The 24,650-nt window shown below is 38.2% G+C and overlaps 1 protein-coding gene across 4 annotated transcripts in view; it reads right to left on the bottom strand.

The window, feature by feature from the left end:
• LOC122811541 (small cell adhesion glycoprotein) overlaps positions 1 to 2,041 on the bottom strand; it is a 236,742-nt gene extending 234,701 nt beyond the window's left edge. The window contains exon 1 of one of the 4 annotated variants that reach the window (XM_044083443.1): positions 1,883 to 2,041. The gene's annotated coding sequence lies outside the window, so the exon portion shown is untranslated. Of the gene's footprint in view, positions 1 to 1,166; positions 1,404 to 1,882 lie in introns of those variants that run through there. The other 3 variants (XM_044083441.1, XM_044083444.1, XM_044083442.1) reach the window with 3 other exon arrangements.
• Between the last annotated feature and the right edge of the window lie 22,609 nt (positions 2,042 to 24,650).

The following is a 24,650-nucleotide window of genomic DNA, read 5'->3' as shown; positions in this document are numbered from 1 at the left end:
CAGCTGAGTACCACGGACTTAACAACTGAACACAACACTAATCAAGCACAACAGAGCCTGCATAGCATCGAAATCCCTTGCCATTGCTGGTACTGAAAACTCACCTTGTTCACCTGAAACTCTGACCACTGTGTTATATACTTCTTAATTATGTTCTGAAGCTAACTTTAAAGTGAATCTAAGGTGCTAACATCATCCAAACCTTCCATTACTCTGCATATCTTTCCGTATGGTATACGTTACTACACCTTGTGGCATTAATGCACATCTACCAATATCTGGCTTCATTTACATTTTTCTAGGCTGTTTCTCATTTATTTAACACGTGCTATAAGTGCTAGTTTTGGGGAGTATCCATCATCTCTAAAGGATCATGGACTGCTTTTTCAGTTTCTATTCTCGACTTCACAGAAGTCTAGCTGAGACTGAAAAAACAAAACTGGAAAATAATTATTTCTTTTTCTTACATACAGCCAAATCCCCTTACTCAGTACCCCCTCGTGCAGTGAGTTGCACCCCTAACTACTAAAGCTAATTCTGAGGTTGTCAAACCTTGAGATGTATAAAATCTTCACTGAGCTGTTCACTCAGTCTTTCAGGCTACCTCATCTGGCTTTGCTGAAACAGAATTGCTCCATGAGACCCTTTCTTTTCTCATTTGTTTCTACTGATACCTGTTTTGCTTTACAACATCATGCCCCCCTTGCCTGCTTTTTTTTTAAAATTTTTATTGACTTGGCCTTCATAACTAGAATTGTCTCTCTTGGAATGCAGGGTCATCCTAGCATGACTCCAAAAAATCTTTTTTTTTATTTTTAAAGGAGATTATACTTTCAAAAGAAGGTCCATTTTGAACCTGTTTATTAAAGCACCTTTTCATTTTTTTCTTTTATGACTGCAAATTATTTATGTTTTCAGACACAACATATGAGTATCCTATGACACTGAATTAGTTTTCATCTCTGGGTGTTCTTCCAGACTCTCCATTATTTTTCTAATGGGTAAAGCACGCTATACACAAGTACCTGGTTAACTACTTGCTTTTTAAACAGCTATGCCCAGCTAGGTAGAATCTGCATATTGTTGATAGTGGAGCCACAGAAAGAAGACCTCTAGTTGTAGAACAATAGCATAATATCATACATAGATTACAAAAATAAACTTACCCAGTTCTTAGAGACGTGAAGCATAATACAAGCATTCCACTCAGTTAATCCTTAAAGTAGTGCAGAATCAGCCATAAATACCAGGACAGACTCATTAATACCAGCTTTTTGCAGGGACCATCCTGCAGCAGAGCGAAGGCATGCTCAGGTGTCACACAATATGCAAGTGGAGGTTGTGGGAACCAAACCCTGGAGTTAATTTATACTGCCCACACACATGACTCATGATTATATGGCCTTAAACTGCACTGCTAATGAAGAGGGATGGCAGATTTTATGTCTTAATTTCAGTTTCACACTTTATAAACTGCACCCACACAAAACTGAATAACTAGGAACAGCTTCAGAGTTTCCTTTGAATTGTGAATTCCTTTTGGTGCAGGTGTTCCACCCACGCTCTGCTGTTACACCCCACCTGCAGGTATATTTGTTGTATAGATATTACAGACCTGTTACATTACTTGTTTTAAACTTCTTCCCAAAGAAGGATTTACCTGCACACTAAAAAAATGTTACCAACAAGTGATTACGTAACTCTAACTCATTGTCTGATATTTTCCAGGTACTACATAATCGATAAAAGTCTGATACAACTAAGTTTTGCCTCAGTGTGTCAGACAAAGAAACCAGTAATTCATTCTAATAAATGGGCGAAAGTAAAATGCTGGTTCTGTAATGTTGCTGTTAACAAATGAAACCACTATCAACATTCTTACCTTTTCTACTCCAAGAGCAACATTCTAGCTGTAGAAAGCAGTCAAGCAGTTTTTTCTCACATTGAATTTTCGATTTACTTCAAAGCCTAGTTAGCTGTGCACCTCTCCGTTTGTGGCAGTAGTTTTTTAACAGCCTAGCGGGGATAATACAATGCCAGAAAAGGAGTTTCATCTCACCTTTCCAGTTTTGCTTTGTTGAAAATCAACAAGGAAGTCATCACAGTCAATTTCTTCTCCTTAACTGTTTGTAGTCAGGATAAAAGTGCACTGTGAGCATGATTAGGATTTAATTTTTCTGAAGGTAGTTTAGAGTTTATTCTTTTTTTTTTCTTCCATAATAGAAAGAAAAATAAAATAAAAAAACACACAATCTGCAGTTAGAACTCTCTGTTAAAAGATAGTTGTTTACATTTTGCCACCTTTTATATTCATTCAGTGACATTTATTGGCAGGACTGAAGAGACATTGTAAGGTGTATTTGCTATAGGTTCCCATGTGCAGCAGTAGATAAGGATACTGCCATCTTTTCACCCTCCTCACCTCATGCTGGATGCATATCTTCTGACAGTCACCAGAGAACAAGCACTGGGGTCAGTGGTATACCCGGTGCAACCGTGGCATGGGAGGAAGGAAGGAAAACTGTCTTGAACATTTATTTGTAGGATACTGGAGAGAGGAGGCCAATTATATAAAAATATAAGTCCCCTGTAAGGCACAAAATAGCCTTTAATTAGCATGTCAACTGCTGATTTTTTGCTTACTTGCAGTATTAAAATTAAGTCCTGGGGAGTGCATTCTGATTAATGGGGTATTTTAAATTGCTGAACTGCTGAGCACAGACTGAAATTGCAAATCTACAAGAAATGTATGGATAAATTAATACATGTTGAGGTCATCTATCAGAGTAAATGAAACGGTTATCTTTAGGTGCTGCAGACAGTCTCTGTAAACAAGTTCTCCACCACTTCCACAAGTTTTACTACTGTTCAGGGTAACTAGAGTCCATTGTTCTGAAAATGGTGGGTTTGATGTCCAGAAAAAAAAAATAAGGAAAGTCTGGAGATAGTATTTTTGTATTGTTGGAGCCTCCCTTCTAAACCAGCAAAGACAACAAACAATGCACAAAGCAACAGACATGTATTTTTCAAAATTTGAAATAAATTAATCGCCCACTGGAATGCCATTTGAGGGACCTTATCAGGCAATTCTTTATTTTCAATGGGCAGATGCTCTCACCTGCATTAGTATACTTCAGATCAACATTACTTATGGGTCATTTTACTGGAGCGGAACCAGTCCTTTCTGTGAAACAACAGTGCTTAAATCAGAGATATTTGAGCAGAGTATTTAGAAAATATAATGTTCCTGTTATTTGCCAAAGATAGGCAAATACTTGTTTATTGTGAAAAAAGGCATTTGTATTTCTGTGAGTAAAGGTGATATCAGAGCCGATTAGAATAAATGGCATTAAGTGTAAGGTCACTGCCCCCAATACTGAAGCAAGCATTTGAATACTATTAATTGTATTTACTGCACTTTGTTGAGTCCTGTCATGTAACGTTGCTGCTGTTTTAAACTTTATGTTTAAAGCGTATTTATTTATTTTATTTTACTTTTTATAGGTTCATAGGTTCATAGGTTCATACTAGGCTATCTGCCCTAGGGCATTTATAAGCCTAGCCAGAATGTGTTTGGCTTTCGCCACCCATTTTAAATTAATTTTGCTATGCCCTTTTTCGAGGTTAGTATACTGTGCCTCTGTCTAACAGTGACACAGAAGTGATACCCGGGGTAAACCTACGATCTCCCATCCACTCATCAAGATTCCTCTTGAATAGAGTCAATGAGGGACTCTGCCTAACCTGGACTGGGATTTTATTCCAGAGTGAAGGGAGCCTCTGGGTTATGAATCTGTCCCTCCAGCATGTCCTATTTATTTCAGTGCTGAGGTTCAAGTCTCTCGAGCGCGTAGCTCGATGGGATTTGGATTTTCTGAGGTGCAGCATGTCCATTAATTCCAGGTTGGACATGGCTTTATATGTCAGGCACAGATCGCCTCTGAACAGGCGGTATGCCACTGAGTAGACAGGCGGTATGCCACTGAGTAGAGCTGGAGTTTCTTTAACCGGGCAGCATATGGCATCTATTTGAGCCCTTTGATCCTCTTGGTGAGGTACTTTTGGGGTCTTTCCAGTTGCTGCAGGTGTCTGGTAAGGTACATCCCAAAAGGGGCATTGTACTCAATTATGGGCCTGATGAGGGATGAGTAAAGAGGCACGATGACCTCCCCTGATCTAGATGTGAATCCCTTCATGATTAGGTGGGCTATATAAAATGTTTTTCTAACCACTTTGGCCACGTGGTTGTCAAATGAGAGATTGCTATCAACTTGGGTCCCCAGGTCCCTAATTACTTCTTCTGTACTTAATGGATTACCACCTATGTGGTAATTTGTGGGCACTTTGTTTTTGCCAAAGGAGATGACTATGCACTTTTTGGCATTTAGCTTGAGGCCATGGCTCTGGCACCAGTTGTCTGTTTCTATGAGGCCCTTTTGGAGGATGCTTGTGTCGGCTGGAGAGTCGATTATGGCGCCCAGTTTGCAGTCATCTGCGAACTTGGTCAGCCACAGTCCTTCCGTGTTGGCATGTACCTCCAAGAAATATATACCGAACAAGAGAGGTCCCAGGACTGAGCCTTGTGGGACACCACTTGTAACTGGTTTGGAATCTGACATGGCTCCAGCAATTCTAACCATGTGGGTTCTGTCCTTGAGCCAGTTTGCAATCCATCTAGTGACATAGGGGTTTATATTTAAGCTGGTGAGCTTATCTATAATGCCCGAGTGTGGTATTGTATCGAAGGCTTTTGCGAGGTCCAGGTAGGCTGTGTGGACCACCTTCCCCTCATCAATGGCCTTGGTGACTGTTTCAAAGAAATCAACCAGGTTTAAGAGGCAGGATCTGCCCTTAACAAAGCCGAACTGGGTAGGATCCAGTGTCTGTAGGTCCCCATGAGGTTCATATCTGTTTAGGGCACTGATACTTTAAAATTATTGATCAGCCCCAGAAAACCAGTGTCATTCCCTCCTCAAATGTTCCTGTTTTGGAGGAATAATCATATTTTCAGGACTATTATATCCCCTGCACTTTATACACTTAATTTTGGCAGTCTTTCCCTGTTCTCGGGTTTGATTAAAACCCATCACAAATTTTCCTCAATCACCCTCATCATACATGTCAGAAACACTATCTGACCAGCATACTAGAGGTACCAATAATTTAAAGAGAGAGGACATGCATCTTACCGTCCCCTTTTTTTTTCAGAAATAAAAATAAGATCCATCTTGAACTATATCCTCTTTATTTGTGGTACTTTTACTTTGCCTGCAATCTATTTCTTTTATAGCCCATGGGACCTGAGAACAAGTACTGTAGAAATTATGTTACTAGGGTTACAAGTTTAAATGCCGTTTAAAACTGCCTTTTTTTTTACTGCAGTGAGGACCGTAGATAATAAAAATAGTAGTGACACGTTTGGCAAAAATCACCCTTTCAAAATTCCCTTTTTATGGTTTATTTTAAAAGTATTTTCTAGGTTAAATATTAACACGTCACCAGTAGTCGCTTGTATAAGTATGACTTTTCTGGTTATACTGGCATTGCATATATATATATATATATATATATATATATATATATATATATATATATAGATATACACAGTACAATCCTTGATAAGATTATAGTATGATTATTAAAAACAGGCCAACTCCATTGGTGTAGAGGGATAAAACCCTGCTTGTGACCCAGGTGACATGATCTGAGCACTGACTGAAATGTCTAATGGGAGAGACAAGAAGAGAGATGTGGACCCCACTCAACGCTCCTGAGGGATGATGGAAGTGGTGTGTGGGGTGCAGGCTTGGGAGCATTCACACAAAGCAGAATGTTTCAATGGACACTGGAAAAGCTGCATACAGGCCTGTCCATAAGTGGGCAGGGATTTTCCTGCTTGCTTGCATGCTTGTAAAAGTGAGGGATAGCCCTGCACTGATGCTCATTATATGTTACATATATCGGCCTAAATGAGCATGCAGGGGGAAGGGAGCATGAAGATAGGCTGCTCCACAAGACCTGAAACCTAGCCCACTCTCTAACTGGCTGTCACCATATGGGGCATGTATGGACTAATTAGGATCTCAGGGCAGGAATGAATGGACTTTAGGACTGTAACACTTCTGGGAGAGATCTGTCACTTGCACCTGAATGAATGAATGAATGAATGAATGAATGAATGAATGAATGAATGGATGAATGGGTCAATTGGCTAGTATTACAAGAGTTATCAGGCGTGTCCAGTGGAGAAAAAAAAAAGAACAAAATATTACTAAAAACAGACTTTCAGAATATATGTTGACAGAGGTAGAGTGGTGTGTGTGTGTGTGTGTGTGTGTGTCTGTTTCATGCATGCTGAGGAACTAAAGCAAAATATTCAATCTTGAGGAAGCAGAATTAAGCCCTTGCAAAATTTGCACATGGATCCAAGCTATTTTCACAATTACAATGAATTACTACAGTGCTTCTGCCTAAGGAAAACTGAGGATAGAATCAAAGGAAAAAAACATGGATATTCAATCTGCTTTACTGATAATGGCTTCCTTTTTCAGTGGTAACAATTTATTGTTCAGTAAAGGTTCCTATCCATGTTAGAAAAATATGTTTATATTTAAATGTGCAAACTAGAATATGGGTTTCATAACAGCATTTAGAAAAAGATGTGCAAGTTTTAGAAATATTTATTTAACAAATGTTACTCTACCATTCAGTTTAGATGTTTGAAAAAGGTGAGTTCTTGGGGTGGGGGGATTCAGAACTGCACATATCTAGTTAGTTTATTACATTCAGATTTTAAATGAAATTTAGAAACTTAAATTAAGCTGTCCTGTTATCTTATTAAATATGTCAACCAAAATATTAGGAGGTAGTATCAGGTGGGATGCATTCTTGATTGTGAATGTATCCTTGCAAACAAATTTTCTTTCCGTACAAAGCTAATTCACTTCAGCACTATTTATTCATTCTATAGAGGGATCTTTATACCTGACACTGTTTGTAGTCTGCAGATATTTGCATAGCAGCTCATAGTTAATGAAAACATCTATTCAGTTTTCAGCCATTTGCAGCAGTATTTGGGTAGGTCTTCCCTGTAGCATCTCAATAACATCATTTTCAGGCTAACACTCTTTCAGACAGAAGTGGGAACAGCAAACCTTTATGGCTGTATGGCTGGTACCTTTTGACAGGGCACAGGTGTTTGCTGACAGGTGTGCAAGGAAAAATATGTGCCAACAAATGACCTTTGTAATAGTTTCTAAGTATGATCATTTCTTGTCATTTTTCTTATATACATGTATGTATGTGTATTTATAGATGTACAGTGAAGCTTCTTAAGATTAAACTTCCTACAGTACTGTATATTACAACAGTTAACAGTGATATTCTGCAGTAAAAAAAAAAAAAACTGCTGCCTTTTTCCTGCAGCATGCAGTTTAACAATGCAAAACAATGCAAAATCAGATTTAATCCTAGCTGATGCTCTTTCCTTTACAATAAGCTGGTACTGCTAAAAATAGAACTGAGAAACTTAATTCTTACTCTAAACTGTTGCTGCATTTTATTTCTGCAATGTAATGTTTTCTTTTTGCTTTTCTTGACTGAATTTTCTGTCACTATCAAGTGTCACACTAAGGGCAGGTTGCCTGGAGCGACTGTCTCTAGTTCTCTTTGCTTTCCTTTCATACCCCATCGGTACTGAGACACTGTAGCACGACACCTTACTATGGTTCACTGGCAGGATAACAGCAGCTGATCTCTGTCTTGACTGGCTGTGATGACAGTATGAAAGAGGATGCTGTTTATTTTTTATGTGGACTGAAGAAGAAAAAACTGTCATCTGTTTTCTGTTAGAATGTCACCTCATTTAGGACATTAAATACTGTATAGTTAAAATAATAGCTTTATTATCTACAAGAAGGACAATAGTGATAAGCAATATTAATCATTATTTTTTTGAATCAATTACTCTTCCAAATGTTGACAAATTGATCAGCAGTAAAGCATACAGAAATACACACACACACACACACACACACACACACACACACACACACACACACACACACACACACACACACACACACATGCATACACGTGCACATAGATGCAAACCCGCATGCATGCATATACACACAAGGCCACACATGCATACATGTATATTTGCACACATACATGCACAGACTATGCAAATGCACAAGCAATTATATATGATTAATACACATGCATGCATATATGCATGGACATGCACATACCTGTATTCATATGAATTTATTTTGACAGATGCATGATTACAGAGCTATAGATAAGTTGGTAAATTTCCACAAGACTGTCTGTCTCTGTAGCTACTTGGCAAATGTCCTGTTGTCACTTAGTTCAGAGCTAATTTATGGTATGACATACCCAAAGCAAAAAATATCCTTTCCTCCAAAATATAGTGGCATCATTTTGAAGTATTAAAACTTAGTTTCAGCTAGTCATCCCTTGATGCTGAAATGACCTACAAAACTCTATTTAGTTAGTATATTGCACACTTTTTTGTTCTTTAATTACTTAGCACCTCAGAATGAAATCAACCACTCTTAGATAAACAATTTAATGTTAAAGAATGTGGAATCAATGTTTTTAACATGAAATACATAATCTGATTTGTATTGTTTTATGAAGGGTTTACTGTTATTTAGATTTGATTGATTGAAAAATGTTACGTTTTATGAAATTAAATCATTTATGTACAATGAATGAGTCAGTGATTTCATTCTGATGAAGTTCTATGTCATTAAAGCTTTCAATATATTTGTTGTTCTGATGTGCTGCATTTTTTGTTTGTTTTTGATTTATTTTTATTGAATGTAGCCTAAAGAGATTGGTGTTTCATTGTGCATTTAGTTAGTTCTTGGCTCTGTGGTGAAGAGGAATAAAGCTCTTAACATGACCTGCATGTCCTGAGATTAGCAGCTTGGGCACTAGAAGAGCTGGGCAGGAGAAGATGGGAGTGAGTGGCTTATGCAGTCTCATCTATCCTCCGGGGATGGAAGGTGGTTATTCCAGTTGACCCATTGTCCCCATGCATACCTCTCAACTGTCCAGATTTTTGCAGAATGTCCAGGTTTTTGGTTCATATTTTTGGTCTATTCCTAATAAAATTTGTGGTTTTCTGTCAAATCACTGGAATGATTTGAGGATAAATAATGACATACATTTGAGTTTCAGACTTCAAATCCTTCAGAAAATATATGTTAAAACAAACCCTGTTATGCTAACAACTTTCCAAGTATATAAGAGCAATATTTAAATTATGCCCCTATTTTTGGGCCCCCCCCCATCTTGTTGAGTGGTATGCCCCATGCAAATGTGCAAGCAGAGGCTTGCATATTCACAATGGTTATAATGCCAGTGGATGTGGGCTTGGTGATCACAAGCCCATGATGGTAGTTCTGATAGGGTCTGTGTGCTAAGGACACACACACACACACACACACACACACACACACACACACACACACACACACACACACACACACACACTCACACGTACACACGCACACATACACACACACACACACACACACACACACACACACACACACACACGTACACACGCACACACGCACATGTACACACGCACACACACACACACACACACACACACACACACACACACACACACACACACACACACACACACATCATAGAGAAATATAGGACACCCCCACGGTGACACAGATGCCTGCAACCTCCACCAGTGGGTGAAGTTTAGGGCCTTATGAGAAACCGCAATACCTGCATGCATGAATGCTCTGGGATTGGCTGCCATCCAAAGGAAAGACTTTATTTTCAACAGGCAGCTATAACAAAAAGAATTCTATTTCGTTATCTTTATTAAGTTGTGCAGTCGTGAATGGTCTCCCTTCACATCCCAGTCAAACTTCTCACTACTATCTTCCTTACATCCTGGTCACACCTTTATCTACTGATATATTTGCTATTTATTTAAATAACTTTAATAAATAAGCAACCTTTTCAAATTCTTATATACCAATGTAGCAGATGTAGGCCAAATGCCTTTGTACAACCTGGTGGACTCAAATGTAGCCTTCACCTACTTCATTAGTAAACTGTATGTAAGATAAGGTGCAGTTTTTATAAAAAATGTGTAGGAGGCATACAGGACAGACCTGCACCTACCTAAGTATAATGTAAAAATTAATTTAATTATCAGATAATGCATGGAGATGGAAATAAAACAAAGCTAGCGTACAAGTTCATCAAAACTACCTAAGACATAGGAAAGCTATAGGAATAACCACCAACTCGGCTAAAGCTACGTATCTCTGCAAGAAGCAAAATTTCCTGACATCTGCCCCAAAACAATGTTGTAAAAAAATACAACCATTAACAGGGAAATAATAGACATTAACTACCATGCCAGTATCAGTAAGACAAGCGTTGCCAAAAATTATTGGTGCTTCTTTCTTATAGCAATTGAGAATATAATAAACAATTTCCCAACTGAATCATCATTAAATAAATGAAACAGGTACCTCACAGCTATACTATCTGGCATCCTACTGTCTAAACTTTTGCTTTAAACAAATAACAGTTAAGGAGACCAAGGCATTAAAAATGTTTAAATACCACCTCTGTAGCTGTTTAGTAAACTATACCCAGCATTCCTGAGAATGACAGCCTCCCTCATTGCTAAAGCTTATAACATATATTTACAGCTATCTCTGACCTCTGGTATATTCCCCAACCCTTCGAATACCCCCTTCAAATACTCTACCATACTTTCCCTGAAAATAGTTTTTAACTAAAAACTAAAGATGCAACAGGGGAAGGGATGCTAACAGTGAGTGGTAGATTTCTTTGACTTTCTATTGCTTCATGATACGGCATCGTAAAGTTTCTGTTACCCATTCCTTGTTTTTAAACTGTACTGCCCTACACATAGCAACAGTTACTCAGAAATCTTTCAAATTACTTTTTTTATTTCCCTCTAAAACCAGACAGCAATGTGGTTCTACTCTGTCCCTAATTATTTAATGAATCTACTGCATACTATTATCAGCCACTTTCTGTCATGTGTTTAGCTTTTGGCACTCAGTTTTTCTACATTTTAGTAGCAGAATAACTATAACTGAGGAAAAAATAACACTGGCAAATAGAAACAGCAATTTTAGGCCTATAGCAAACCTATGCCCCTCACCACAATATTTGAAAAGATGCTCTACAAAAAAATCTTCAACCATATAAACATGTCTTTTATGTGACCCGAAGTATAGCTGCTGTAATGCTTTCAGTATTGTGATTGCATTATACATATATTGCAACAGATAACATCTGTTGCAAGGAAACTACACATCCCCCACTGCTACTGAATAAAATGAACAAATTTAATTTTGGTAGCACCATCCTAATGCGGTTTATAAGTTATTTAGACATTTCCACCCACAATATCTCCAAGAAGAAGTTATCCTGAATGGTGGTATACAACAAGAATCAGCATTGACCTACTTCTGTTTGTATTCCTTATAAATGATTTGACCCATGTTCTCCTCCCCGTCAACATAGTTATTATAATTGTTTATACAGATGATCTCATGCTTATGACATCTGTAAAACTCACTTAATGTCTGCAACATGAACTATAGAATATTCTTACTAATTTCTGCAAGTGGACATGCCAACAGGCTACTAATAAACTTCAGTAGATGGAGTGCTGCTATTTGCCTCTCCACAAATACATTTAAACCTTTCTTCCTTCATTAATGCCAACAAAAGATGGCATGAATAATACTACACCCAGTATAACTAAACAACAGTGTCTCATATCAACACTGCTCTATCCTTTAAAGTACATACTGAAAAGCTGGTCAATAAAATTCCATCTGCCTGTAGAAGGCTAACAAGAAATGCTGTCGAACCTAGACTTGAATATAGACTGCTTCTGCTATCTCTTCATTCAGTCTCTAATATTCATATGAAAATAAAAATAAAAAAGGTCCGAGAAACCACAACCGCAGCTACTAGAATATTGTTTTTAATAAAAATACACAAAGTTATTGAGCGCTTTCATCTCAATAAAATTTATGAAAGCGCTCAATAACTTTGTGTATTTTTATTAAAAACAATATTCCAGTAGCTGCAGTTGTGGTTTCTCGGACCTTTTTTATTTTTATTTGTTTTTTCTGGTTTTCTAATATTCATGTGCTCCATATGGCTGAAAATAAAATATGTAGGTTTGTACTGCTAGCTAACATCTGCACTCATCACTGTGACCTTTTAGAATGTTTCAGTTGTCTACCAGTATACAGTAGAGCTACTTTACTACTTAGCTTTGTTATATTTAATTATTATCCTAAGTCAGTGTCAAGTCCTTAAAATAAGATTACCCTTTAGAAATCACATATGCTTTCTTTGAGATAACTGAGATGAAATTATCTTATTAACTAGAGTGAGGTTTAAATCTACTATAGGTGAAAAGGCATTTGGTATGCTGGGGCTAGCCACATGAAATCATCTTCCAACAGAAGTAATGTAACAATAGACACTGAGTGGCTTTAAAGTAAACTAAAGTTGCATCTCTATTTAGTAAGGCAACTTGCTTGTACTTCTGTGATGCTGGATACTGGGTATATTAAAGCACGCCCTGCCATATTCAGCTTCTGTTAGTACCTGGTATGTGCAATCACACTCTGTGGTATGCAGGGATGCATCTTATAATTTAATTTGTTCAGACATGCTTTACTGAATATATATATATATATATATATATATATATATATATATATATATATATATATATATACCCACTTTATTGAATGTATGATGTCCTTTTAAGTATATATAAACACAACTATTTAATATTTGAGTAGAATACCTTTAAGTAGTGATTGCAACCATGTTCTATTGAATGTATGATTGTAACTTACTGCCATGTTGCACTTCTTGTGCAGCAAATGTATATACTTATGTTTCTGCTCCTTTGGGGCTCAGGGCATGGCTGAAAAGAAATAAAATACAATTTACCTGCTTGTTTATAGGATAGCAATAAACACATAAATAGACTGGGAGCATGAAGATTCTTCACCATTAAATACATTACAAGCAGCATCTACTAAAATAACTTGTATTAACACCACTGGAACCGTGGTCAGAGTTGTTATTATGTTACATTTATAAAGCGACAGCTACCAAATTGCATGGAGTTTTCTAGAATGCTAAGTATTATAGTTACATCACTCCATGTGATGACAACTTTCATTCTTTTGTACTGTAATTATATTTGAATTTGCTACATCTAAGCAGTATTTACATTTTTCTGTCACCCGGGCGCGGCAGTATTGAAAGCATGGCTTTTTAGAAAGCAGGTTGTGAAAAATAAAGACATGAATGGCTGAAAATATAAACAAAGCAGGGTTATTTTGATTTTTTTAAAACAGCATGTGTAACCTGGTTTAAAAAAATGGTAACAGAAACTCTTTACTACGCCGTATCATGAAGCAATAGAAAGTCAAAGAAATCTACCACTCACTGTTAGCATCCCTTCCCCTGTCACATCTTTAGTCTTTAATACTCTATTTTTCTGAAACCTACAAAAAGAATAAGTCATTGAGTGACATTTAAAGACATGCAGGTAGGTGTGTGTGTGAATGGGTGTGCCTTCTTTGAAGGGTGGGCATCGGGCTGGCAACTCGGCACCGTAAAATCCACTGCCAATCATTAGCGGACCGGAGTTCCACTATAGCGACCCCTAACCGGGAAAAGCTGAAGGAGTAGCTGCACTGCACTACACATAGCAACACTTACTCGGAAACCTCTCAGATGACTTTTATCAATTTCCCTCTAAACCCAGACAGCAACATGATTACACTGTCCCTAGCTATTGAAGAAATCTGTGGCTTACTATTAGCAGCCATTTTCGGTCATGTCTTTAGTTTCTGACGCTTATTTTTTCTAAATTTTATAAATGGAATAGCTATAGCAGAGGAAAAAAATGACACTGGCAAATAGAAGCAGTTTGATATGTAAATCAATATTTTAAACAAACACATCAGCTCTCAGACTAAACACAAATTGTTTCTCTATTAAAAAAAAATCACACTGTGAAAAAACAATGAGGAGTACTCTCAGTATATACTGACCAGCTGATTTACCCCTAGGCTCCAGCCAGTGGTAAAATCAACTTCATTTTCTTTATTCTTGGTTGATGAGAAACAGTTTGACAAAGCACCAAAAATTCAATCTCAGTTAGTGAACTGCATCAAGTACTAACTGCCATTTTGTTTTCATGTACAAAAGTTCATTAGTGAAGTTTCCATCAGGTAAACTCATATTTAAAATTTGTAAAACTGAAAAAAATCCAAGCTGTAATCTGTTTCTATCTGATGTTTTGGAAATACATTTAAAACATTGCCATATCCTATGTGTTTTGTTCAAGAATTTCCGTGTACATCTGTTCTGTCTTACTAATATAAAACTCCATGTATAAACAACTAGCCACCTAAATAACCTCTTTACTACAACAATTATCATACAATGTTTTTAAAGTTTATTTTTAAAGCACTTAAACATTAGTGACTTGTATAGATTCATAGGTTTATAGGTGGTTACTGGGCTATTGACCCAAAAAGTCTTAATAAGCCTAGCCATGTGTACCTAATATAATACTAGAGAAATCCAATATAAAGGATCTTGCCTAAACTCGAGATCTTAGTTAGCAATCACTGCCCATATCTAGGAGGGTCATAGGTGAAACCACTGGCAGGAATTTATGGTTTCCCATCCAGTCATACAGGCTATGATTAAATGGGGTCATAGAGGAGCTTTGTTTGATGTGAATTCGTAGCCTACTCCAGAGGAGTGCAACCTCTGAGAGACATATCTGTCTCTCCAGCAGGACCTATTTATGTCACAAGCTAGGTTAAGGTCCCTGGAGTGACTGACCCTGTCCCATTTGACTGCAGCATTTTCATTAGGTTTGGATCTGAGATTGCTCTGTAGGCCAGGCACAAGTTTCCTCTAAGTACTCTGTACACTACTGAGTACAGTGACAGTGACTTCAGTCTGTGAATGTATGACATGTGCTGGAGACCCTGAATTTTCTTGGTTAGAAATCTCTGAGGTCTCTCAAGTTGTTACAAGTGCCTGGTAAGTTACATACCAAAGGGAACAGTGTACTCAATTATTGGCCTGATGAGGGTCAGGTACAGGGATGCTATGACCTCTTTCACTCTTGAGGCAATGACTTTGCTAATGAGGTATGCAACACAGAATACCTTCCTTACCACAGTAGACACATGGTGGTCACAGACTAGGCTACAGTCAACATGCATTCCCAGGTCTCTTACTACTAAGTTGTTACTTGGGGTATTATTATTTTATGATAGACTGCAGGGATATCTTTTTTACTGAAGGGGATGATAATGCATTTTGTAGCACTGAGTTTGAGTTCATGGCTTTAGCACCAATCACTGGCTTATGTAAGTCTCTCTTGAAGTATATTGACATTGTTTGGGGATTCAATGATTGCACCTAATTTGCAGTCATTAGCAAACTTAGTAAGTCACAGCCCCTCTGTTTTGGCCTGAACTTCTGAGAAGTATATTCCAAACAATAGGGGGCCCATCACTGACCCCTGTGGATCACCAGTGGTGACAGGTCTGCTGGATGAGGTAAAGTCTCCAACTCTGACTGAGTGTGATCTGTTGGTGAGCCAGTTAGCAACCCATCTGACAACATAAGGATTGATATTAAACTGGGATAGTTTATCAATGATGCCTGAATGTAGGATTATGTCGATGGCCTTGGCTAAGTCAACGTAGGCTGCATGCACAGATTTGCCTTTGTCTATGGCTCTGGTGATGTTTTTGATGATGTCCACCAGGTTTAACAGGCATGACCTCCCTTTGCCAAACCAAACGGTGTCAAATCAAAGGTTTGGAGATCACCTATATCCTTATTTATAACATCCATGATGATTTGTTCCATAGTCTTACAGATAAGGCTGGTTAAACTTATGGGTCTGTGGTTCCCTGGGTCTGTTGCTGTAACCCCTTTATTAAGAGAGATGAAGGCTGCTGTTTTCCATTCAGCAGGGGCAATTTCAGTACTCAGGCAGTTTTTGAAGAGTGTACCTAATGGAGTTGCTAACTCATGCTTTAGACAATTTAAAATGCAACCTGGGATGCTATCCAGTCCCATAGAGGCTGTGGTTTTGGCCTTGGAGAGAGCATTAATGATGTGCTCTTTGTAGATGCAAGGTGAGAGAGATGTAGAGGGAATGCTTTGTGGAATGTTTGGAGGGGACAGGGGGGTGAAATGTTTGCCAAACTTGTCGGCTTATAGGTTAGCTATTTTCACAGGATCATTGTGTGTGATGCCATCCACAGCTAGTTCAGCACACGTCTGGGTCCTACCTTTTAGGTTACTGATATAGCTGAAGAATGCCTTATTGTTATCCTTAGCTATGTTTGCTAAATTTTTTTTTCGAAGTTGCCCTTAGAGAATTTTACAAGGCGTCTTATTTTTTTGTCCAAGCAGAGAAAGGTGTTCTTCCAGTGCTGGGACCTCTCTTTTTTATTCTTTAGACAGCAGCTTCTTCCGCTTGTTTTATAACATTAATGCAAGATGTCCACCAGGGAGGCATGTTTTTCTTCAGGATCTTGTTTTGATTCTGTCAGGTACAGCTGTGTTAATGCACTTATGTAAATGTGTGTACAGGGCATTTATGTATACCTTATTATAGTTGTCAATGTCATTTGTGGGAACAGGAGCTTGGAAATTATTTATGCCATCCCTTAGGAGGCTATAGTTAACTCTGCTGAAATTGTTTAGCCTGCTTTCAGTTAAGAGGGGTTCAGGTGTTATAGATACTTCAAATATGATTGATTTGTGATCAGATTTAACCATTGCGGGTCCTATACTTGTGGTGGTGCAATGGTCACCCATATTGGTGAGGACCAGGTCGACAATATTTGAGTTAGAGCTGGATGTGGCAGAGTTAAAGATGTTAAGATTTGCACTGGGTGTGATGAGGGTGGACAGGATTAGGAATAAGTATATTAGAGGGTCAACCCAGGTTGGAAGGTTTGGAGACAAAGCCAGAGAGGCAAGATTATGTTGGTTTGGACATGTGCTGAGGAGGGATGCTGAGTATATTGGGAAAAAGATGCTAAGGATGAAGCTACCAGGTAAAAGAAAAAGAGGAAGGCCTAAGATAAGGTTTATGGATGTGGTGAAAGAGGACAGCAGGTGGTTGGTGTGACACAGCAAGATGCAGAGGACAGGAAGAAATGGAAACAGCTGATCCGCTGTGGCGACCCCTAATGGGAACAGTTGAAAGAAGATGATGATGATAATGTGGGGTTGCATGCTATTTGTTCCAGGGCATTAGTGTTAACAAAGTCCAGGAACCTTTGTGTGAGTATGTTGGTACTTGTATGTTTCCCAGTCAATGGAGGGATAGTTAAAATTGTCCATGACTAAAATGTTTGGTTGTAATTTGATTTACTCAGATAGGTCCAAATAAGCAGTGTGGGTATCTTCGTTCATTGAAGGGGGCCTATAGCTAACGATGACTTGAAGGGGGGGTCTTACCTACAGTTAGTTGAACGTGGAGTAACACCATGGAGTTTTCCTGCCTAACCAGTCTAGAGGTGTATTTATCTTTGATGAAGATAGATACTCCTCCTCCTTTGGTTCTCACACATTCATTTTAATGTCTGAAAGTGCGGAAGGCATTGTAGCCTTGCAAGGCCAGGGTACTGTCTGCAGCCCTGAACCAAGTTTCTGTGACTGCACAGACATCAACATCTTCCAGGTTGAGGAGTGCTTCCACAGAGTGCAGTTTCTGATTTAAACTCCTAGAATTTGCAGCATAACCTTTAATTTATTTGTGAGTGATATTTTCACATCAGAACTTTTGTTTTTGAGACCTTACCTAAAAAAGGCACTATGGGGAGGCAAGTGAGTGCCTTAGCCAGTAACCAAAAGTCTAGAGGTGACAGGTGAAGACCATCTCTGGCAAAGCATTGTGGTCTACAAACCATGTCATTCCAGGCTGACAGGAACTGGATCCCCTTAGAATGACACCAGAAACTAAGCCAATTGTTGAAGTCAATCATTTTTTGTTTATATTGTGGTGTCATCCTAGATGAGGGTAGAATGCTGCTCAAGGCTAGGGGCATGCCTGCCTAAGAAACATATTCATAGATCTCAACCATGTCTCTTTTCATATAGTCCAGTGAGGTACATCTCAAGTCATTCACACCAACATGAACTATGACAGAGTCATAATGGTACTTGTTGAGAGACTTGAGTGTTACTGTTCTGTATGCAAGGGATCAAGGATTCCAGATTCTTTGTGTAGATGCATCTCTCACAAATTGTACTTGGTTGATTTAGGAGTAGAAGGTTGTCAGTGTACATGAGGCAGTTGCTACACTGCCTCAGGATACCCATTTCAATCAGGCTGGTCGGAAAAATGGAAGGAAACTGACCATCCATAATGCTAGGTTAAATCCTGTTTTTTTACAGTGGGGAGAGAAAATAAAGGGGTGTGGTATAACTGGGTGCTCTAAACAGGGTCTATACTAATGGGGTGCTCTATAAAGGGTCTATACTAGTGGGAGTTCTCTAAATGGTATGAGACTATTTTAGATTTGGTGGTTTTGGGATTGTTTAAGGAGCAAAAGCACAGCTGAGATGCTCTCTGAGCAGCTAAGCACAATTTATGGACTTCTTAGCCAGATCAAGGGCAGCTGCTAAGAAAAAACGTATCTACTGAAATTTTTGCATGTATAACCAGCAGTGGTTACCCCCACTGCATGTTAGTATGCAATGGTGCATGGAGGTGCGCTACCCATGAATAAATAAATACATCAGAGTAGTGGCTGGTCACCTAACTTTGTGGAGCTGTGTTAAAACAAGAGCAAACCCGCACAAATGTGGGGCTTATATAGCAACGGTGAATTAAACAATTTAGCCAATTAAAAAAAGCTCAAAACTGAGCCCTGTGTCAGCAACCTTCAATCAGATGAGTCCTAACTGCACTCACCTGCCACAAGGGTGCAGGGGGCCCTCTCCAACAAACGATAGCCTGGTTTGGTGCTCAATTTAACAAACAGAGCCAGATTCAGCAGGTCAGAATCTAGTCTATGCTACAGCAGACAAAAAGTGCAACAAATCAGCAAGAACAGTTTTAAAAAATCAGCAATATAGCAAAAATACAGTCTAAAAGTGCAAAATACAGTATACAATTGTACTTGTGGTTAGCAGAATGCAACAGATTCCTTGGCTTGCACAGATGAATACAGCAGAGCAATGGCTGGTCGCCTAACTCTGTGGAGCTGTAGTTCTCCACTGTGCAAATGATTTTTATTCTACAGTGATCTATTTAAATATTACTTCAGATGATTTCCCTTTCCAAATGTAAGTTTAGAGCATTCGTCAGCATATCTGGCTACTCTAGCATTGGTTAATAAAATGTTCACATTTCATTTATATGTAAAACTGTATACATTTGTAAAATAAGGTTTGGGGTATAATTTAAGCAATTCTTTAATATGCTTATCTGAACTTCATTTAAAATTATCCTTAATAAGTTCAGCACATCTAAGTCTTAATACAGATAACAATATTTTCTCCTGACCTACTGTTTACCTTTGGAAACCACATTCTCCACTTAAAGTTCTGGTATATAGCAAGGTTGTCTGATTCTCCAGCAATGATATTTTATGAGCTGTTGCTCTTTGTTTTGGGAAAACTTAAAAATTCATCTTGGGTACTATATGCTAGTGCCTAAATTAATTTCTTGCCATGATTTTAAAATGTCTGAATTATGTGCTCTGAAGGTAGGATGATTTTATACCCTCAGTCTGCCTGGAACATGTTATTAAGGAAATGTGCAGGAAGTTACAAGGATTTGAGGGCAAAATCACAGCTCAGGGAAAACTGCTACAACAGGATACATTTTAGGTTGTGGAACAGGACTGTGGATTGCTGTCATGAGGCAAGGAAAGGCGAGTCTTCCTCTTTGAACAAATCGTAATTTTCAGTGATCCCATTGACAAGAAGAAAGGATTTTCACTGCCAGGATATATCTTCAAGAACAGTATCAAGGTACAGAGGTGCTCTGCTAACACTCAACTGCACTTTTTCACTAAACTGCATTTTTGCTGTCTTTGTTGCAGATGATACCCTTGGAAATGGGTCATTTGAATTCCTTCTTGGGGGCTCACTTGGGCACAAAACTTGACTAGGCTTGAAGGGCCCCAGGGCCAATAGCCTAGTAATTTCATAAGATCCTAAGATCCTAAGAAGTGTTCCCTGCAAAATAATTATGTACTATTTTACCTTGTATTGCATACATTTAGATTTCCTAGCATTGCCATTGCTATTAATAATCAGAATTTCTAATGTATTGCTCGTTAAAAAGCTGATGAGATTCCATCAAAAATTATTTAAAAATAACTTCCGTCTATTGATCCATGAAACTAAACTCCTTGAATGTGCTACTACTGTCTATGCTGACTGAACTAATATGTGACAAAAATGCACAATTCATTCACAGTTGAGAAAATTCCAAGCCAGAACAAAAACATTCAAAAGGCAGGAAAACTTGAAATACATACACAGTCAAAAACACACACACACACACACACACACACACACACACACACACACACACACACACACACACACACACACACACACACACAGCTTATAAAAATGTAGTAAACAAATGTACAAACCTTTAGACTCCACATATATCCTTTCTAAAGTAAAAAAATATATTTTGTTTGATAACAGTGAACTCATTCACAATATAATGAACAATTAATTATATGTTTGTGGAGAGATATCTGTATTTGTCAGAAACACCATTCCCTCACATCAAATTATCTGTATCCCTAAACTGGAGCTCCCCAAGATCCAAATCTAACAAATGGAAATGCTCAGTGTTCCGTAGACTTTGTTAATACTAATACACTGCAGACAATTGTAAAACTATGCACTAGTGGCTCTAATATCCGTGACCTGGTCCTTACCAGCCTAGCTCCTACATGTAACCTACCCCCCACATCTCCATATCACTTAATAAACCTGACCACAAAACAGGTATCTTCTCTATCAGGCCTAGTGGTACCACTCCACCACCAAATGAAATCGTCTTTAGGGTTTTTCCAGGGTAAACCTATTTCATTTTATAAAAGACCTATGCAAAATTCCCAAAAATCCTCCATAAATGGACCCAATTGAGATGACTGACAGATTAACTTCTTTTACTAACAACTTAACAGCTGCTTAGAAAAGTCAGTGTCCATCTGCCATAAATACAATGGTAAATTCATGAAAAAAATCTTTTCTGATGGAACTACTATTTTAATAAGCTACATAACAAAAAAGGAAAACAATGAAAAGTTGTAAGAAATGCATCCCATCTTCCCAGGACCATATTGAAGCATACCAGCAACAACGTACGAGCACTATAAGGAAATATAAAGTGGCGTATGAACTTAAGATCATTACAGATACCAGAGGAAATCACATTTTTCCTTTCTTACTTCACAAAACTAAGGAATAACAGCTAAAACTGCACAGAGCGCATCCAGGTGCTAGGGTCAGTCTGAAGTAGTTTAACTCCAGATTATAACTCTGATCTGTAACTGTGCTGTGTGGATCTTATTTAGAAACTAATAGTCATAGTTAAACCTCATACTGCTGGTTTTGTTGCAATGGTGCAGGAGTTTTAGTTCATTTCTTTTGACTGTCACGTATTAATTAGTGGCACCATGTGTGATTATGTGCCAGTTTGTCACAGATCTGATAAGGACAAACATAATGATAGAAGTTTGCTTTTTCAGCTACAGCTTCTCTTTCAAGCAATAAACTATATATATATATATATATATATATATATATATATATATATATATATATATATATATATATATATATATAATATATATATATCCCAAGAAAATGAGATTACAATACCCCACACCCTCTACCCTTTCATGTAGGATCTTTTTTATAATTCAGTTAGAATGATTGTGCACAAAATTACTGCTTATTTTATGAATCTCTGGTTAGAGTTTCAGTAGATGTTTCCACAGTGATATTATCTGGTTTATTCTTTTTCATGTTTTTTAAACACGCTGTAATGAGCCATTTCTTCTTCAGCTGCAAATCAGTATTTACATTTAGAATTTTTGTAAAGATGATAATCAGCTGCAAAGACAGATCCTTATTTATTGTCTCTTTCCGTCAGTGGTATCAGTTTTCTTGATATTCCAGCCTTAGCTGCTCTCTGACCCACAGAACAAATGAGCTCTAAATCCTAAAGATTAAGCAGGTTTATGAAACTAATGAGAGGGTGAATAAGGCAGCAATGAACAAAAGGCTCAATAGGCTTATGAGTCTAGTAGGAAAAAAAAAGAAGGGCTAAAACTACATTTATATGTGGGCTTTTCTTGGAAAAAAAGTAATATGTAATGACTAACATGATGTAAAAGCCAGGGAGACAAATTCCTAAAGAAAGTACTATAGGATTTTATCTAAATACCATTTGTTGTGCAGTGAGGAAGTCAAACTGCTTAGAGATGTGAAAGAATTGAATAAACAACTACAGTAAGTCATGCCTTATTTATATGTGGCATCAAATTAATCATTGTGGGGGGAAAATGTGAAGAAATGTGTTTAAGGTGTAGCTGTTCAGTAACCAGGAATGTCACATCTGGCTAAGGACATATTTAGAAGGAAACCTGGGGAAATGTATCTGTGGGCTACCTGTAGCACCTTACATTCAACCCTTCTGCACTTCCTGTTCACAGGACTATAATAGCAGCTTTCTTCATTATTTATAAGAAAACCTGACTCTCCAAGATCCCCCCGAATCTTCCTCAAATTCATCTCTACTTCCTTTTTGACCATCTTATAAAGTTCCATACAATGCTCCTCTTCTTTGGCACCTTATTGCTTTTAACATTTCATTTGCCTCATAAGGAACTCTGTATTGTTTAGATATGCATTCCTTTTCTTATTCAGGTATCCTACAGTCTCTTTTGTTATCATTTATGCTTCTCTACCTTTCTCCATTGTCCTGCCTCCCCATGCAAATATACATGTGCGCGCGCGCACACACACACACACACACACACACACACACACACACACACACACACACACACACACACACACACACTTGATTTTCAGGAACATTGCAAACTATGCTCTTTCATTTTGAAATTCTGGGTTGGCCTTGTAGACCATTATTATACATTGGGTTTCATGTAGCTGCAGTGCTCACTTGACAGGTGGCTACCCCATTACAATATGCATTAGTTTCAAAATTCCCACCTAGTCTTTTCCAGCAGAGGAAATAAAACAAATTTTTCTGAGACACAAGAATAGATTATACCTGTTTTTAAGGCAATCCAGGAGTAATGTCTGATTAAGTAACTAGTTCACAGTCACACAGTCTGTAATTGGAAGCTGAAATTATAGAACACAGGACAACAAGATGAAATCTATTAGCAGATCATAGCCTTAATACCTTAAACTAACCTGTCACACCTTAACCCTCTGAGCTAAACTGCCAGACCTATTAATCTAGAGACAGTATTACTATGCTATTGAATGTTTTTAACTTTGGATAATTTCTGGGTAGCACAATGTGTAGTGATTGCTACCTTGCAGTGGTTGGTTCCCTGGACTGATCTTGGCCATGGTGCCATCTATGTGAAGTTTCTGTGTTATCTACAAATCCTTGGATTTTCTTCATTTTATTGTCATATTCTAAACATATGCTGGCAGGGGATTGGCAGTACTAAACAGAGTGTATTTGCAAGTGTCTGTGCCTTATGATGGACTGGGGTCCCCTTCATGGCTGGTCCCTGCCTTGTTCATAGGTTCATAGGTAAGTGCTAGGCTATCGGCCCTGGGGCCTATATAAGCCTAGCCCAAAAAGTTCCCTGGCTTTCGCCACCTAAGAAAGTTATTTTCCTGTGCCCTTGTCTAGCAGAGCCACAGAAGTGATGCTCGGGGTGAATTTCCTATTTCCCATCCAATTGTCGAGATTTTTCTTAAAGAGGGCTAATGAGGAGCTTTGCTTGACATGAATGGGTAGTCTGTTCAAGAGCATCAGAAGTCTCTGGGACAGGAATCTATTCTTCCAGCATGTTCTGTTTATTGTGGTGGCAAGGTTTAGGTCCCTGGAGTGTGTGGCTCAGCGGGATTGTGGTTTCTTTAAGTGTAGCATGTTCAACAGATCTGGGTTTGACATGGCTTTGTATGTTAAGCAGAGGTTGCCTCTGAGTAGGCAATAAGCGACGGAGTAGAGCTGGAGTTTTTTTGAGATGGTCTGCATATGATATCTGTTTGAGGCTGGTAATCCTCTTAATGAGGTATTTCTGTGGCCTTTCTAGTTGTTGTAGATGTCTTGCGAGATACATGCCAAACAGGGCATTGTACTCTATAATGAGTCTGATGAGGGATGAGTAGAGAGGAACAATTACCTCTTTTTTTATGGAGGTGAACCCTTTTGTGACGAGATGAGCCACGTAGAAGGATTTCCTGACTACTGTGGTGATGTGATTATCAAAGGAGAGACTACTGTCCTCCTGTGCCCCAAGGTCTCTTATCACATG

Source organism: Protopterus annectens, chromosome 9.part0 (assembly GCF_019279795.1).
Source record: "Protopterus annectens isolate FY-2018-M chromosome 9.part0, PAN1.0, whole genome shotgun sequence".
Classification (NCBI taxonomy): domain Eukaryota; kingdom Metazoa; phylum Chordata; order Ceratodontiformes; family Protopteridae; genus Protopterus; species Protopterus annectens.
This window is presented reverse-complemented; position numbering and strand designations above follow the sequence as displayed.